Source organism: Protopterus annectens, chromosome 5.part0 (assembly GCF_019279795.1).
Source record: "Protopterus annectens isolate FY-2018-M chromosome 5.part0, PAN1.0, whole genome shotgun sequence".
Taxonomy (NCBI): Eukaryota; Metazoa; Chordata; order Ceratodontiformes; family Protopteridae; genus Protopterus; species Protopterus annectens.
This window is the reverse complement of record NC_056735.1, coordinates 1,795,755,980-1,795,770,180: the sequence shown is the minus strand read 5'-3', so window position 1 is coordinate 1,795,770,180 and position 14,201 is coordinate 1,795,755,980. Positions and strand designations below refer to the sequence as shown.

Genomic DNA, 14,201 nt, shown 5'->3' with positions numbered 1-14,201 from the left:
AGTCTCTCACCTCGGACACCGACCTCGATGATGCAGAGGGGTCCCCCAAGTCGTCCTCGGATGATGTCTCCTTTGTGGACATCTTAGAAATCCTCAAGCAACGAGGCGACTGGCAGTCCAAACCCCTTTCCGCTGAGGAGTCTGTCTTCCTCAAGGCCTTCGGGGCTCAGCCTTCCGCCTCCTGGGTGTCTCCGCCCTTCGATGAGCTCCTGGATTTGATCTCTCAAAGGGCGTGGGAGCACCTGGATTCTGTGGAACCGGTGCCAGCTCGCCCGAATAAATTTGTCTGCCCCCCCTGAAAAGGAGTTCTTATCTAAAGGTGTGGCTGTAGATGCCCTGGTGGTGGCATCTGCTACCCAGCAAGATGTGGCAGAGGCTTCGACGTCCGTCCATCCTCCTAATAAAGAGTCCAGGAGTATGTTTCGTTACGGGAAGCGCACCCTTACTTCAGCAGCCTTTACTTTTAAGGTCTCTGAATTACCTAACGCACTTCACCAGACTTGAGGGATCTGGTCAAGGAGCTTTCAGATGCCCTCTCTGGTAACCTACCTGAGCAGTTGGCCCAGACGGTTAGCTCTCAGTTGGCTACCTTGTCATCAATATCGAACTCGTCCATGAGGCTCATTTCATATGCGGCCCAAGGGGCGAGTAGAGCGGCGGGCACAGGTGTTGCTCTACGGAGACAAGCCTGGCTCCACCTGTGTCATTTTGCGGGAGGCCTTCAAGTCTTCCTTTGCCGTCGCTCCCTTTGATGGGTCCTCCTTGTTTGGACCCAAGGTAAAGGACACCTTGACCCGCTGTGAACAAGAGGGTAAGACTTTGACTGCCGTAGGGGCACTGTTTTCCACTCCCTTCTGGCCTTATCCCAAGGCTAGAAGAGGGGGGAAAATGTGGTTCCGCAAATCTCAGAAGACTTACCCCTCACAGCAGGATGATCCCCCTTCTAGAGGCAGAGGGGGGGGGGAATTTTCAGGAAGACGCCGTCCCAGAGGCGGCAGAGGCCCCCGCAACACTGGAGACCGCGAGTCCTTTCGTGGCTCCTCAACCTTCCAGCTTCCCTGAAGGATTGCCCGACTGCGCCGCTCCGGAGCCAGTCGGGGGTAGTTTTTCGGGGCACCTAAAGGCTTGGGAGAATATCACTCAGGACCGATGGGTGCTCCGGATCATTGCCGGAGGTTACAACATCCCCTTTTCTCAGCCCCCTCCACTATCCCGGAAAATCCCCGACCCACCACCCAGTCAACGGGATCTCGCAGCCATCGAAATTTCAAAGCTGCTTCAAAAAGGAGTCATCCAACCGGTCCCCGAAGACCAGACCGGATTAGGGACTTAAGATTCTTTTTGGTGCCAAAAAAGACCGGGGACATGAGGCCCATCTTGGATCTCAAGCTCAACCGCTCTGTCAAGAAGTCCAAGTTCCGGATGGTCACCTTACAATCCATTCTCCCGCTGCTAGAGAAAGGTGTTTGGATGTGCTCCATAGATCTCAAGGACGCCTATTATCACATCCTGATAGATCAGGCGATCAGGCGTCCAGGAGACACTTGCGCTTCAGCCTGGGAGACGGTCATTTCCAGTTCCGTGCACTGCCCTTTGGTCTCACCACAGCCCCCAGGGTGTTCACCAAATGTTTGGCAGTGGTGACTGCTCACCTGAGAAGTCGAGGATTCCAGGTGTTTCCATACCTAGACGACTGGCTCCTAACTGCCACCTCCAGGCATCTACTCTTACAAAACCTAGCAGCCACTATTTCTCTGGGCAACTCCCTAGGAATCAACTTCAATTGGGCAAAGTCTGTGTTGCTGCCATCTCAGCGCATAAGGTTTATCGGAGTGGAGATAGACTCGAAGCAAATGCGGGTCTATCTTCCTACAGAGAGGATAGAAACATTACAATCTCAAGTCCGAGCATTGCTCTTCAAACGCCGAGCCCCAGCAAGGATGGTCCTACAACTGTTGGGTTCCATGTCGGCTACCGTTCTCCTAGTTCCCTTAGCAAGGTTGCACATGAGGATTCTCCAGTGGCTCCTGTCAGTCCAGTGGTCATATCAGGATCTCCCTCTGTCACCTCATTATAATCACGGAGACGTGCAAACAGGACCTCCGTTGGTGGCTTCTGTCCTCCAACCTGGATCAGGGGCGACCCTTCGTTCCTCCACCTCCAGTGGCCACTTTGACTATGGACGCCTCCCAGACGGGGTGGGGGGGCACATTCCCTGGGCAGGTCAGTCCAAGACAAGTGGCACCCCCACGAGAGTTCCCTACACATCAACATACTGGAAATGAGGGCGGTGCTTCTATCGCTTCAGGCACTACACAGTTACCTCCCCAGGGCATGATTGCTGTTCAGTCTGACAACATGTCAGTAGTCTGGTACCTGAACAAGCAGGGAGGGACCAGGTCCTACCCTCTTTGCAGAGAGGCCATGAGAGTATGGGATTGGGCTATTGCAACCAACCGTTTCTTGGTAGCAACACACATTCCGGGGAGATCCAATGTGATAGCCGACAAACTGAGCAGAACTATTCTCTCCCCGCACGAGTGGTCTCTGAACGATAGAGTGACAACTCAGATCTTCAGAAGATGGGGAACTCCTTGTTGCGACCTCTTTGCAACCCCCCTCAACACGAAATGTCTACAGTTCTTCTCTCACCCCAGTTTTGGGGGGGGGTTTCCCAAGGACGCCCTAGTCCAAGCTTGGCCCACCGGCCTACTGTACGCCTTTCCACCGGTTCCCCTTCTTCCCAGGGTGATCCAGAAGGCGATTCACTTGCAGAGCAAGATGATTTTCGTTGCCCCATACTGGCCTCGTCAAGTTTGGCTGCCCTTTCTTCGGAAATACGCACTGGACGGTCCATGGTTCCTGGACCAGGTTCCAGACCTCTTGATCCAGCAGTCGGGACAGCTCCATCAGTCCCTTCACTCGTTGAAGTTAACAGCTTGGCTCCTCCACTTCCGACCATAGTCAGGAACCAGGTTTTGGACTCTGAAGTTATACAGATCTGGTCTTCGGCCCACAAGAATTCGACTAAAAAAATGTATAACAGCAAATGGAAGAGATTCGCCATTTGGGCCCAACTCCGGGGGTTAGATCCCATTACTGCCCCGGTGTCAGAAGTTTTAAATTTTTTAGCTTTCTTATTCAGTCAAGATTCTTCGGTCTCTACCATTAAGGTTCAATTGGCAGCTATTTCTAATTTTCATGAAAGTATAGACCCACCTTTGATGAACAATAAGTTGTGTAAAGCCTTCATGAAAGGTGCTGGGCTGCTACGACCTCCGATTTCTCATCCCGCTCCACCGTGGGATCTTAATTTCGTATTAGGTGCCTTGACCTCTTCCCCCTTCGAACCGGCAGCAACTAGTGACTTGAAATTTCTTTCTTGGAAGACAGCTTTTTTGGTGGCAATTACATCGGCCAGAAGAGTTTCGGAACTTCAAGCCCTATGTGTCAAACCACCGTACCTGGTTTTTCACAAGGATAGAGTATCCCTCAGGCCTAATCCATTCTTTGTCCCCAAAGTTTGTTATAGTTTTTGTCTTCAACAGTCATTGGAACTCCCAGTTTTCTTCCCAAATTACTCAGACAGAGCGGAATACATCTTCCATACATTGGATGTTCACAGGCAATTGTTTTTCTACCTAGATAGGACGCACCAAACACGGAAAACAGATCAGTTGTTTGTGTCCTTTTCAGACAATAAATTGGGCAAAGCCATCACGAAGGTCACTATTGCCAAGTGGATCAGAGACTGTATCAGTCATTCTTACCTTCTTTCTAATAGAGAGCTTACAACCACTGTGAAAGCTCATTCTACAAGGGCTATGGCTACTTCAGCCTTTCATTCTAAGCTTGCCATTAGTGACATTTGTGCTGCGGCTACCTGGGCCTCTCCTCACACATTTATTTCTCATTACAAATTGGACGTGGCATCTCAGGGGCGAGCTTCCTTCGGTTCCACAATTCTCAGGAGTGTTTTCCAGTGAGCCACCCAGGAATCCGGTGCTAGGGATGCTGTCCCATCAGTACAGAATGCAGGCAAGATAGGATCACATAACATCTTTTAGTTATGTACTTAACATAACTTTAGATGTTTGGGATCCATCTCGCCTACATTCCTAATAACCCACCCTCCTTCCCCCTGCCTTGGAGATCAGAAGAGACCGGACGGTTCTGTTTAGCCGTTTCATCTTGAAACACCTGGCAATGTTATTTCAACTGTCTATGAGTGTGGGCATGTGTGCGGACAAACAAGATCTGGGGAAGTAGTGGTGGTGCATCCTGGGATATAAGATAGCTCAGCCAATTAGAGACTTCGCTCTATAGTATAGCGTGCAGAGTCGGAGCCGAGGATCGGCTCCGAACCCATCAGTACAGAATGTAGGCGAGATGGATCCCAAACATCTAAAGTTATGGTAAGTACATAACTAAAAGTTAAAGAAAATGGAGGACAAAGCTAAATCTATGCAAACTGTCAAAGATTTTTTACAAGTACAGCCACCTAGGTTTAGTAGACACTGGCCTACAAAGAATTGGTCCTTTCCTGCCTCGGACAGACCTCAAAGGGGGCAGATCCAGACGCCCTAGAGGCAGATCCCAGGCACAAGGTTCATACAAGTCAAAGCAATGGGGTGCTTCTACCTCCAAAAGTGGAGAAAACCAATCACAACTTTACAGGAAACAATCCCAATGACTTCCCCCTGCCTGCGCCATGCACTTATCTCCTGGCAGCACCCTTGGGGGGGGAAGTAGCACTTTTTTCTCAAAATTTACACATTATAACCCAGGACAAGTGGGTAATAAACATAGTGTCACAAGGCTACAAGTTCCACTTCCATATCCTGCCAAAGGCAAATGGTTGGCCATATCTGCCAAAAAATCAATGGGCAGAGGCACAAAGACAGGTCTAATCCTTCATGGACTTGGGGGTCATCCAGCAAGTACCAGAGCAAGAGCAGGGACAAGGATTTTACTCGACTGTTCTTGGTACCCAGAAAAGACGAAGCCTGGAGACCAATACTGGACCTATCTATCCTAAACACATTCCTGGATATACCAAAATTCAAGATGTTGACCTTGCAGCAACGTCTGCCCATGCTGGGCACGAAGGCTTGGCTTGTGACTTGAGACCTAAAAGAGGCATACCTGCATGTCCCAGTCGGGCAGTCATGCAAAAGATACCTCTGATTCAATGCTGGCTCAATGCATTAACAAATGTCCTTCAAGGATGCATCTGCAGTCATCACATATGGGTTGTCCTGCCTCAGGCAGCACTTCGATTGGCCGGATTCCAAAGTCTGGGTCTGGCCTCGGCTGATGTCGCACTTTCCCCGACGTCAGAGCGTCTGGGGTATAAAAGCATCAGCCGACTCCATTTTCCTCCGTCTTTCTTGCCGCGTGGTGCCCGAAGCAGAAGCAGTTCGCAAGTGCCGGTCGGCCAGCTCCTGTGATTCAGCTACCGAAGACTTCGAAAAAGCTAAGTACCCCGTTGGGGACTCTTGCCTCAGCCGATGTCAGATAAAGTTAATAATTGTTTAACTTGTGGGAAACAAATACCTCATAAGGATTTCCACTCTTACTGCCTCCCCTGCCTAGGCCCAGACCACGACGTCTCGGCCTGTTCAGCCTGTGCTTCCTTCAACCGACTAACTCTTAGACGTCGGTCGGAGTTTGCAGAGGAATTCTTTGGGGCTAGTTTTGCTTACAAGATGCTGTCGGAGACTCCGACTTCGCATTTAGTTAAGAAACGGAAGGACAAGGACCGACACGCGGGCCGCGGTTTCGGCTGAAACCACGGTCAGGCCTACCGCAAGTGTCTCTGTCTCGGCTGAAACCGAATCCTTGGTACTTCCAATTACCGAAACCGCACAACCAACTACCTCAGCCCCGGAGGCCCCGGCCGAGTCGGTTATTGAATTACCTTCTGAAACTGGTGTCCAGGAACCTTCCGACACCATTCCTTTAGACAAGTCTACTCCTGCACATGGTGTAGCCAGACTTCCTGCATCCATGTCCATTAAGGCTTTCTCTAGGGCTAAAGCTGCTAAACTTACTAAAGCTTTGCCTCCCAGGGTTACCTCTAGGAGACCTTCTACTGGCTCACAGATTCTTAGCTTAGCAGAGGATCTTATCTCCTTATTTAGAGGTTCTCAACCTCATCTGGACAGGGGCTCTCAACCACCTCCAGACAAAAGGCCCAGGGTTGAGCCCTCTGAACCCCACTCCTCAGATGAGTCCACTGATGGCTCTACTCTCAGACCACCAGGAGGAGGCTTATTCGGCCTACGAGGATTCTGATGCTGAAGAATCTATTCCCTCAGCCTTCCCTCCTAAAGAGTTTTCCTTTGGAGAGACATTACACTCTGAGAGAACATTTTCAATGGCAGGGTCAGGAATTCTCTGATTCTAGAAAGAGATTAAGGACCTTTTTACATTTACCTCAGCATAGGCCTTTAGCTATACCTCCTGTTTTGAATGTTATTGATGATGTGTACTCTGATGCTAGTACAGCCCCTGACTCTCTCCCTCCGGCTCCTGCCAAACCTGATAGGTACTACAGGGTCCCTGACTCGCATCTACACCTGTACAAGGCCCACTCTGCTGATCCAGAAACTATTTCCCAGGGCCCAAAAGGGGTTGCAGCTGCCACTGCTAGAAATCCTCTACCCTCTGAAAGGGAGTCCAGAGCTTTAGAGGGATGGGGTAAGAAAGTGTATACTTCTGCAACTCTTTCCATGAGGGCATTAAATTGTCAATTTCATATGATACAGTACCAAGAGTATTTGTTAGATGAATTGCATAAGAAACTGTCTTCTTCTGAACCCCTTGATCGCAAATCCCTTCAGGATCTGGTACATAACTCCCAGCAGGTTAGTAACCATTTCTTGCAGTGTGGTTATGATGCATTGGAAGCTTCATGTAGGTCAGCTATGACAGGTGCAGTCATCGTAGGCATGCCTGGCTGAAGGAACAATCTCTGCCAGACCATGTTAAAGCTAAGCTTTGGATGCTCCTTATGGAAAGCCAAAATTATTTGGTTCCACGGCTCAAGAGGTCTTAAAGAAATTTGAAGAAAAGGCAAAATCTGTGCAAACAGTCAAAGACTTTCTGCAAGTCCAACCACCGAGATTCAGCAGAAATTGGCCTACTAAGAATTGGTCCTTTCCGGACTCGGACAGATCTCAGAGAGGCAGGAATAGGCGTGCCAGAGGTAGAGGGCAAGCTAGAGGCTCCTACAGAGGCCGTCAATGGCAGCCTCCCAACCAGAGAGGTAGTGCAGGAACTACAACTGCTACACCAGGACAGACTCAAAGACTTTGTTTTGACTCCGCCGACCAGGGCTCAATTAGAAGCACCTTTGGGTGGAAAGCTTTCTTTATTTTCAAAAAATTGGCACAGCATTACAAGGGACACATGGACACTGCAAATAATAGACAAAGGATACAGGTTCCATTTCCACACATTGCCAGAAAGAAAAGGCATGCCAGACTTGCCACCAAATCAGAGGACAGAGGCTTTGAAACAAATTTCCAAATTAATACAAATGAAAGCTATAGAAAAGGTACCTCTTTCAGAATAAGGCCAAGGATTTTACTCCAGATTATTCCTTGTTCCAAGAAAAGAAAATCCGTGGAGGCCTATTCTCGACTTCTCCGCACTGAATACTTACCTCATTGTGCCAAAATTCAAAATGCTGACTCTACAGCAACTCCTTCCCATGCTGGGCAAGGGGTCTTGGCTGGTGACTCTAGACCTCAAGGAGGCATACCTGCATGTCCCTATCAGACAAAGTTGCAGAAGAATAGGATGGTGAAGTATAGGATAGTAACCACATGAATCTCCGTAAGAGGTCTATGCCTTTAAATACTGCTAGTTAATGATAGATATGGAGTTTGGCCCCAAATCTGTTTTAATTTATATAAAAGAGAGAGCAGTAGTGGAGCTAAAGTGTTCTGATGAAGTCTGCCGTAGGGCGGATGAAAGCGCTTAACATATCCTTGCTATAGAAGTGGAATTTTTTGTGGTCGTGGATTTTATGTTGTAACTGTCTCAATAAATAGTTTTTACAGAGGAGCTGCGTACAGCCTTTATTACCGACATCCAGCTTTGGTCGAGTGTGGTTCATTGAAAGTTGCAGAAGACACCGCAGATTTCTTGCAGGGTCAGAGCATTATCAATTCTCAGCATTGCCCTTTGGCTTATCTACTGCGCCCAGAGTATTCACAAAATGCCTGGCATCAGTAATTGCACACTGCAGACTTCAGGGGATTCAAATTTACCCATATCTGGACGACTGCCTTATACAATATCTGGACGACTGCCTTATACAAGCGGACAGCAAGCAAACTTTGTTAAAGGACTTGGATTATGCCATCCACCTACTGCAGGCCTTGGGATATACAGTCAACATCCACAAATCAAGACTTGTTCCATCCCAAAGAATAACTTTTCTGGGTGCGGATCTAGACACAACCACCCAAATGGCCTTTCTCACAGAAGAAAAACAAAAACAACTACCGGATTACTTCAAGAATCTGACAAGACAAACTCAGCTGACTGCAAGGAAAATCCTGCAGGCCCTGGGTTACATGGCATCTTGCATTCTTCTGATCCCACAAGCAAGGCTGCATATGACAAAATTACAATGGTACCTAAGGAGTTTATGGACTCAGCACAGTCACAGCTTAGAAACCTTGATCCCACTCATTCCATGCCTCCAAAAGGAATTTCTGTGGTGGGCTCAAGCCTGCCAGTCGAACAGCGGGTTGCCCTTCAGCAAGCCAAGAGCCAACCAGACCATCACTACGGACGCTTCAGACCAAGGTTGGGGAGCACACATGGAGGGCAGATGTATCCAAGGGCTATGGTCACAAAGAGAGCTGCGCATGCACATAAACCAAAAGGAAATGCTGGCAGTGATACAAGCAATCGAGGCCTTCAAACTTTTTCTTCATCAAGGCCACCTACTCATAAGGACAGGCAACACCACAGTTATGTGGTACATAAACAAGCAAGGAGGCACCCATTCCTACCCTCTTTGCAGACTGGCAATGAATCTCTGGGAACTTTCCTTGAAACTCAGTATACAGCTGCAGTCCCAGTTCGTGCCAGGGAAAGACAATATACTGGCAGACAGCTTAAGCAGAAATATCATGGATGCACACGAATGGATGCTGCACCCAGACATCTTCTTACTCATAACACAGTCATGGGGAAGGCCGGAAATAGATCTGTTCGCCTCCCCCCACAATCATCAACTGAAGAAATTCTGCTCAAGGACATACCACCCACAAGCATGGAAAGTGGACACACTCTCTTTTAGCTGGAAAGCTCTAACAGTGTATGGTTTTCCACCTCTCCCATTATTGACCAAGGTCTTACTGAAGATCAGGACAGAGCAGCCCAGAGTGAATCTGATAGCTCCAAACTGGCCAAGACAGCACTGGTACCCACTGTTAAAGAGCATGTCACAGATGAAACTGTGGCCTCTCCCCCTATGGCCACTTCTACTGACGCAGCACAATTTCAAGACTCTGCATTCCAACCTGAAAACCTTGCAGCTAACTGCCTGGAAAATACCATGACTCCTCCTCAGGATAAGCTATCCCAGAGAGTGAAGGATATTATTATGGAAGCTCGACGGCCTTCCACAAGGAAGGCCTATTCGGCAAAATGGAAAAAATTTCACACCTTGGAACACAACAAAGGGCCTAGATGTGACAGTGATGAACATGGCACATGTGGAACAATTCTGGCAAATATTCCAGTATAACGGCCTGTCTTACTCTTCCATTAAGATACATGCCTCAGCAATTTCAGCAGAATACAACGTTAATCCACCTGTCTTCTCTCATCCTCTCCTGAGACGGTTTCTAAGAGGCATCAAAAATATCAATCCTCCAAGGAAACCACCTCTACCTACTTGGGACATTAACTTCGTGTTGGAAAAACTAACACTTCCTCCCTTTTGAACCAGCAGCATCTGCAGATCTACAGTTTCTGTCTTGGAAAACTGCCTTCCTTCTGGCCATAACCTCAACAAGAAGAGTATCTGAGTTACAAGCTCTAATGGCAGTACAGCCATTTCTTATCTTTCATCAGGACAGAGTTTCATTGAGAACCAATCCTACATGTATACCAAAGGTGGTATCCAGGGTATCTTTGAACCAAGCTATTCACTTGCCTACATTCTACCCACAACCACAAAATAAAGGGGAGAAACTTCTGCACACCCTGGACATACACAGACAGTTGCGCTACTACTTGGACAGAACTAAAAGTTACAGAAAGACTGACCAGCTGTTTGTAGCATATGCTGCTGGGGCACAAGGAAAAGCAATTTCCAAACAGACAATTTCAAAATGGATAGGAAATTGCATTTGTTTTTGTCACTCCTTTCATGGAAATACTGTGCCAGCTGACATTAGACCTCATTCCACGAGAGCCACAGCCACCACCACAGCCTTCCTAAGAGGGGTGGCTACCAAGGACATTTTAGAAGCTGCTACATGGAGCTCTGTGCATACATTTGCCAAGCATTACAATTTACCTTTATACTCCAGATCCAGAGCAGGCTTTGCTACGGCAGTCCTGCAGGGTATCTTAGCTACACCATCCTTTACTTAGTACCTCCACCCCAAGATTGGCTATGGTATTCTACCCATATGTGATGACTGCAGATGCGTCCTTGAAGGACATAGTACAGTTTTGTACCTACCATAAATGTAGATGTCCAATATGTATGCATCTGCAGTCAGGTTTACCCTCCCTCCTTCCCCTCTGTGGTATACTTCTTGGGTACTTGCCCCTCTTATAGCTAGCTGGAGGGATCTATTATGGTGTATTTGTTTTTATAGTACTGTGCATGTTTGGATTTGTTTTTGCAATGCATATCTCCAAATTTTAGCCTTCCTTAGAGGGCACCTGGCATCTGGGGCAAGAAAAACTGAGGAAAATGGCGTCGGCTGATGCTTTTATACCCCAGACGCTCTGACGTCGGGGAAAGTCCGACATCAGCCGAGGCCAGACCCAGACTTTGGAATCCGGCCGACTGAAGGGCTGCCTGAGGCAGGACAACCCATATGTGATGACTGCAGATGCATACCTATTGGACATCTACATTTATGGTAGGTACAAAACTGTACTTTCTCTGCACTGCCCTTAGGCTTATCTACTGTGCCCAGGGTCTTTACAAAGTGCCTGGCACCAGTAATTGCGTTCTGCAGACAAAGAGGAATACAAATATATCCTTACTTGGACGACTGCCTAATTCAAGCAGAGAACAAGGACATTCTTCTACAGCATCTGGCATTTTGTGAAAAGACTTCTAACATGCCTAGGGTACACAGTCAATGAAAAGAAATCAAAATTAGTACCCTCTCAAGAGTTAATATTCCTGGGTGCAAGCTTAAATGCAACTGCCCAGATGGCTTATCTCACGCCAGACAAACAAAGGCAACTGACTACCTATTTCAAAGTAATGTCAACAAAGCCCCAGTTATCTGCAAGAAAAATTCTGCAGGCTTTTGGCTTCATGGCATCCTGCATCCTACTAATTCCATATGCAAGACTGCATATGAGGAAACTTCAATGGTACCTGAAGTGTTTGGACTCAACATTGCCACAGCTTGGAAACCGTGATTACTCTCATTCCCTGCCTACAACAGGAGTTTCGATGGTGGGCAAAGGCTTGTTACCAGAACAAGGGACAGCCCATTCACTTTACCCCCAGCCAGGCAAAACCTAACAGATGCATCAGATTATGCCTGGGGGGCCCACATGGCAGTAAGATGCGTTCAGGGCACATGGTCCGCAAACTAAATGCATCTACATATCAATCTAAAAGAGATGCTAGCTGTTCAAAATGCCCCGACAGCCTTCAAGGACCTAATTCATCCGGGACAACTACTGATAAAAACAGACAATTCCACGGTCATGTGGTACATAAACAAGCAGGGGGGCACACATTCTTACCCCTTTTGCAGACTAGCCATGGCTTTATGGGACACAGCATTGACTTACCAAGTTCATCTGCAGGCGCAGTTCCTGCCAGGAAAGGACAATACTTTGGCAGACGAACTAAGCAGAAACCTCATGGGTCCCCACGAGTGGCAGCTGGATCCACAAATCCTCCGCATGATAACCAGGAAATGGGGATTCCCGGACATGGATCTATTTGCCTCCCCTCACAACTTCCAACTAAAAACATTCTTCTCAAGGACTTATCACAGACGAGCATGGAAAGTGGGCGCCCTATCTTTCAGCTGGAAAAACCTATCCGTATATGCCTTTTCCCCCACTGCCTCTCCTACCCAAGTTACTCCTAAAGGTCAGACAGGAGAAGCCAAAGATGATACTGATTGCCCCAGACTGGCCCCGCCAATACTGGTACCCAGTCCTAAGAACTTGTCTCAATGCCCAGCTTTGACCTTACCTCAAATACCTCATCGACTGTCCCAGCAAAACAATCGGATCCTGCACAGCCAGCTCAGAACTCTAAATCTGGCAGCATGGCGGATAATGTAGTCATACGAAACTCGCCTCTCAGTAAAGCTGTGATGGATGTCATTTTGGAAGCCAGAAGGCCTAGTACTGGAAAATGGAAGAGATTCTGTGCTTGGAACCAGGCACAAGGAACTGATACAGCTGTACCAAATATCCCTCAAATTTTGCAATATCTAACTGAGATGCTGGACAAAGGCCTATCTTTTTCATCAATTAAAATTCATGCTTCTGCCATTTCGGCTCATTACAGTACAGAACCACCAATCTTTTTCTCATCCTTTATTAAAACAGTACCTTAGAGGAGCCAATAATTTAAGGCCTCCAAGGAGATCTCCAACACCTGCATGGGACCTCAACTATGTCTTGGAAAAACTCACCCTGCCAACTTTTGAGCCAGCTGCTACTGCTGATATAAAGTTTTTATCTTTGAAAACAGCTCTGCACCTAGCATTAATTTTGCAAGACTAGTTTGAGCTACAGGCTCTCATGGCTGTGGAACCTTTTTATCATGTTTTATCCAGATAGGGTGTCTGAGGACAAACCCAACATTTATGCCTAAGGTGGTGTCCAGTGTGGCTCTTAACCAAACTATTCATCTGCCAACTTTTTATCCAAATCCACAGAACAAGGGGGAGAGAATACTGCATTGTTTGGACGTACACAGACTGCTTGGATTCTACTTGGACAGAACCAAAGTTTTCAGGAAGACAGAGCAGTTACTAGTGGCATATGCTGCAAGATCACAAGGAAAGGCCATCTCAAAGCAGACTATTTCAAAGTAGATAGGCCACTGCATTTGTTTCTGCTATTTTCACCATGGCTAAGCCAGTGCCTAAGGACATTAGGCCACATTCAACCAGAGCTGCAGCCACTTCAGCAGCCTTTCTCAGGGGAGTACCAACCAAAGACATTTTAGAAGCTGCTACTTGGAGTTCAGTGCACACCTTTACAAAGCACTATCATATGCCACTCTACTCTAAATCCAGGGCAGGCTTTGCCACTGCAGTTCTGCAGGGCCTCATAGCCGCTCCTACTGCTGTTTAGCACCAGCCTCCCAACCATAGCTTTGGGACTGTACTCAAATGTAATGACTGCAACAGTGAAACACGAAGAACATAGTACAGTTGTGTACACTTGCGTAAATGTAGATGTTCGAGTGTATTCACTGTTTCGGTCCAGCCCCCTTTTTTCTACTGGAACTTGTCTTTCCTTCTCTGATTTATACAACCCATGTGGTGTATTTGCTTGTAGATGAAGGTAAAGTTTTTATATTGGTGCATGTATGTGTGTGTATGTATGTATATGTATATGTAATATATATATATATATATATATATATATATATATATATATATATATATATATAAAATGCTTGTCTATCAAATGAACTGTCGACCAAATAAACAGTCTATCATATGAACTGTCGACCAAGTCATATAGACCCATATATATCTATATATATATATATATATCAGTATATATATATATATATGTGTGTGTATGTATGTAGATATATATCTATATATATCTATATATATATATATATATATATATATATATATATATATATAGATATATATATAGATATATATATATACCATGCCAAAAAGTCCAGCACTGAGGATAAATCCACAAATACGTATCAACAGCCGTCTTTGAAGGAGAGCTTTATTAAAGCCGTGCAGTCACCCCACAGA

At 46.8% G+C, this 14,201-nt stretch overlaps 1 protein-coding gene across 1 annotated transcript in view; it reads left to right on the top strand.

Annotated features, from left to right (window-relative positions):
- ZDHHC20 (zinc finger DHHC-type palmitoyltransferase 20) overlaps positions 1-14,201 on the top strand; it is a 1,600,692-nt gene that overhangs the window by 113,048 nt on the left and 1,473,443 nt on the right. The window lies entirely within an intron of this gene.